The sequence below is a fragment of the Oxyura jamaicensis genome, chromosome 23 (assembly GCF_011077185.1).
Source record: "Oxyura jamaicensis isolate SHBP4307 breed ruddy duck chromosome 23, BPBGC_Ojam_1.0, whole genome shotgun sequence".
Classification (NCBI taxonomy): Eukaryota; Metazoa; Chordata; class Aves; order Anseriformes; family Anatidae; genus Oxyura; species Oxyura jamaicensis.
In genome coordinates, this window is record NC_048915.1 from 4,142,611 (window position 1) to 4,147,609 (window position 4,999).

Here is a 4,999-nt window from a genome sequence, read left to right on the forward strand (position 1 = left end):
CAGGCATAATTTACACCCATCATTCGCAAATGGCTTCTCCCACCAATCCTAAAGATAGGGATTTTTTTTTTTAAGGAAAAAAAAGATGATTTCCTACCTCTGCAGAAAGAGGACGAAAAATGCACGCGAAGACCATTTGGCATGGCTGTGCATCTCCACTCAGCCTAGTCCAAAAGATTATATTGTAGCGCAGGAAGAGGAGTGCTTGACAGAGCTGACTGGCCAAAACAGCTCCTCCTGTCAGGTGCTGGGATAAAGATAATAATTTGCACTGGTCTTACTTACTCATTTGTTCCCCGTTGCCCTTTTCAGCCCGTAAGACACGCTACAATTTCACAACCCCGCCTGCTGCGAGCGGCCCCGGGTGCTCGGACCCTGGGGTGCCTGGGCAGCTCCTTCCTTGCCCCCAGCACCTCCGTGGCTCCAGGAACATGGGGTGCCAAATTTCTCAAATTTCTGCTGCCTCCGATAACTTTGCCAAAGAAAAACAACGGCTGACGGGAGAGCCAGCTCTGTGTTACTTGGTACCGTGCCGCAGGGCCACCGACCCCGCTGGGCTCCTACCTGGAGCTTTACGCAGGTACGTGCCACATGGGCATCTTCAGATGTGTAATTAAAACAAACGCAAGGTTTCTTCCCACGCTGTTTTTTATTTTCTTATTCAAAGGGTGCCTCCCAGGTGTAATTAAGCCAGCCCCAGGTGACAAAGCCTCAGCTGTTGGGGTTGCATCAGTGGCTGCTCGCTGGGCTTCCCAGCACCCCTGGAAAGGGCACGGCGAAGCAGCCGGGGCACGAGCAGCACCGAGCAAAGGACATTCAGGTCCCCACCTCCTGCCCACCCAGGACCGGCTCCACCACGGAGAGGAGCCCCCCGGGACCGGGGCAGCCCCGGCCCCAGCTGCGTCACCGAGAGCAGGGACAAGGCTTTTGATTCCCGGAGACGTGCCGGCCACACAGCGGGCTCTTGTCGGCGTTTTCCCTGCAGCATCGGCTCCCCGCGAGCACCCATGTAAAATTAACGGAGCACAGCAGCAGGTGTCAACGCCCTTCTCCTTCTCAGCTTCTGATCTCGGGTTTGACAGGAGCTCACATTCTCCCAGTGTTTGCCTGACTTCCACGATAATATATGCAGCAGAACTGGATACATTTCAAACCAGCTATTACACCACAGTGTGTTCCAACACAAATATATGCAGTGTAGCACAGCAACAATTCTGCTAGGAGCGTTATTCAGTAACACGGATTGGGGAATAAAAACCATTTCCCTCCATTCCGGCGTCCACTCCACCTGCCCAGCGGCTGCCCAGCGCGGAGCGTGCCGCACGATGTGCTTTCCTGGCAAACTTGCATGAAGTTATTTAGAGAGAATAGACCCCATAAAAAGCTAAGAAGTGGGAAATCCGCAGACTTTTTCAAAGCACCCTTGGGTTGAAGTCTTGCCTATCTGCTTCTGGCTTTTTCCTAAGCCCTTGGGGGCAGGAGGGGCAGAGCGGGGCCAGAGCCCACCCCGGCTGCTGCACGGGGACGCACCAGGCTCCCCCACTGCAAGCGAGGATTTCCCTGTCCCCCGTCTCCTCGGAGGGATGATATCAGCACTGCAATTGGTCTGTGGGGGATGAAGTGGTTTCTTGCTGTCTGCTTTCACAGGAGCCCCAGCAGCACGGGCAGCGCCCGGCTGCTTGCCGTGGGCTCGCTCTTGGCCCAGCAGCGGCACAAGCCAGGCAGCACCCGGCTCTCCCCGGCACAGCCCTTGGTGCTCCTCCATGCAGCTCCAGCTCCCCAGGGGACTGCTGCGAAGGAAGCCTCGCGGATCCGAGCTCACCGCGCAGAAACGCACGCCTTACAGCACACGCAGAGCCGCAGGAGCCAGAACGAAAAGCAGAGAGGTAGAAGAAGGGAGAAGAAGTGAGCGTAGGCTGAGACGAGAGGAAGAGGAGCAGTTTTTCCCTGATGGGTGAACTTGTGAAGCGCAGGCTTGGGGCTCGTTTAGCAGCCCGTCAGTCAAGCCGCGAGGTGTCCGAGCTAAGGGATAGCGGAGAACGTTTCAGTAGAGGGCACCCAAGCCCCAGAAATGTGCGCCTGCCAGCCCCCGTGTTTGCTCCCGGTGTTTTAGGGGCTGACTTGGGCACATGAATCTCAGTAATGCGAGCGCGGGGCCTCATAAGTCACGCTGCTCGTGGCTGTGTTACACCGGATGCATATAAATCTGAACAGAATACATGTGGATGCAGCTAATTCAAATGAACCCGTTTAGGTGCCATTAAAGAAAAAGAAGCCTCTTTTTCTTCATTAGTATGGAAAATTGTCAGAGCTATAGAAACGCTGACGTCTCTCTCCGAGGCTCATACTTCCTCTCAGGCACAATCTGATTTGGAAAAGTCCTTACTCCACCAGTATTCTCCCCTAGATATCAATGAAATTATTTCAACTTCTTTTTCTACTTCTGCAAGCGGTTCCCTTTCATACTCGGAAGCGAGAAGCCTTGCATTAAACTCATCGGCTTTAGAACATCCACAAACCTACAGCTTTATTTAGGGGCGAGAGAACGGAGGCTTTCTGCATATAGGAAGCGTAAAGCACGCCTGAGTATCCTACACGTGTGGGAAACAGAGCTTTAAATACCACAGGCAGTCACTGCAAAGGCAGCACGAAGATCCCAGCGTATCTCAGTACCTCCCCAGCTTGGAGTAACCAACCAGTCCTACACCGTACGTGGCACCCTACAACTCGAGCTGCCTTTGTAACAAAGAATTCACACCGACTGGTAACAGACACGCGAGGAATTGGTGAATCACCACGCTGAAGCCACTTGCGCATCAGCTGGGAACTGGACAAACACGTCGTATGTTTAGCGACACAACAGGGAACCATAAAAACACCAGAGCCCTTCTGCTGCGTCTCGTTGCCCTTCAGCAGGACACGAGCAGCCGGCTGCAAAAGGCCCCAGCTTTAAGCTCTCCAAACCTACCCCCTGGTGCCCCCCACGCTCTGGCACAAAACCCCAGCAGCAGCACCCAGATGGAGCCCTGTCCCCAGGAGCTGCTCCGTTCACTTCCCAGACCTGTTGTCCTTCGTCACATCCATTTTATTATGCTTTAATTAGAGGATAACGACGTAACCCCACCGCAGCTGATGGAGAAATGTGGCCTAAGGCAACTCTGGCACAACCCCTGGTAGCTTTAGCTCCAAATCGCCCCTTCCCATCACTTGAGGAGCAGCCCTGGGATCGCCCTGGGGGGCAACTGGGGGCTGCTGAGCTGGCTGCTGCCAAGGCTAGGGGCTACGAGGGAGCTCAGCACCACAGGAGGAGCAGGACAGGCAGAGCTGCATCACTGCTCGGGGAGGGAAGGACATGCAAGCCCCAGGACAGGGCAGAGCACACCCCTGCCTCGTGTCTGAAGGCGTCTGATCCCATACACCCATCAGATGCTAATCAAGTACGACGATACGAAATGCACCGTTCGTGCTGTTCCTGCAGCAGAATCCAGAAGCCGAAGCAGAAGTCAGAGCCTTATTAGTGTCTGGTGCCAGCAAGCAACGGCACCTCGTCGCTAATGAGCGGAATACATCAACCTAGCAACTTCTCCATTTGAAGTTTACAAAATCAGAACTTCTTGTCCGGAGTTACTGAAAAGCAAACTGTTGTCGATGTACAGCCTCTAAAAAGAGTAAGAGAGTAACAGCCCTCTCTACCCTCCTGCTCCTCTCCAGGTGCAAAGATTTACCAGATTGTGACATTTAATTTTCTATTAATTCCCCTGCAGCAGCTGTCCTTCATGTAAGCAGTAAGTAAAGAAAATTCCTTGCATGCACTTTTGCTGAATCTTATCCTTTTCGGTGCCCTGAGAGACAAAACTGCCCTAAACGCGAGGCTTCCTTTTCGGTAACTGATTCGGGCACGGAGATTTCCTGCTGGCAGTCGGAGCCCGGGCTGCCCACAGGAATAACAGCCCCAGAGCTCCTCGGAGGCTGGACATTTGCACAGGGCTTTGGAGGCGTTCGGCAGTGCCTTTGCCTCTCTGGCTCGGCTCTTAGGGAGGAGCAAGAAAAATCCCCTCCATGTGAAATAAAGCCAAGGTCACGCTGGGGGGTGCCTTCCCCTGCTCCAAAGGAAGCGCGAGCAAAGCCCTGGGGAGGCTCTGACAGGTTTTTGGGAGAGGGGGGCCAGCATCCTCCGGAGGGGCTGGCGCTGCCCTGCACCTGCAGCTCCCCCCCAGCCCCTCGCAGCCTTGCCTTGGGGCTCCGTGGTGGCAGCAGGCAGCAGCCGCCCTGCCCGAGCTCCCTCTGCAGCGCAGGGACCAGACGCCGCGGTGATGGGTGCACCGGGTGTCCCCGTGGCGCGGGTGCCTCCTCGGCGTGCTGCGTCTGCTCCCGTCAAATGCAAACCCCGGGAGCTTTGCTTTGACTTTCAGACCACGGCAATTTGCACGCATCCCCGCCTCCAACTCATCAGAGGCGCCCCAGCCGGGCGATGCGACGCCAGCCCAGGATGAGCCGCCCGCAGACAGGACAGAGCTTTGCTTTCCTCACGGCGCGGAGCGCTCCGAGCTTGCTGCCGAGGAATGAGGAAGACAAGGAAAATTAAAAGGATGAACAGATACGGACTAATAGTATGTTTGTAAGAAAATTAAAGATTTGCTCTTCAGATGTTCCAGGCGATGTAGTTAGCAGACAGCTGGCAAATGGGAGCGATTGGAAATGATGGAATAGATCAAATTATTTAAATGAGAAAAAATAAATTTGCCCTAGCCTAGCCCAGCGAGTTGACAAAGCAGCCTACTTACCCGGTGCCTTCGCAGCGCTTTGTCTCCGTCACCGAGGTCATTACACTTGGTGGTGACAGCCCACGGGCACCAAATAAAACCGTCCCCAGGCCCCCTGCACCCCCAGCTCCAGCCCCACTGGTCCAAGCCCCCAGCCCCACCACCTCACCTCACCCTGCTCCTGCTGTTGGGGACACAGGGGACATCGGGGACACCGGGAGCTCTGGGGACACAGG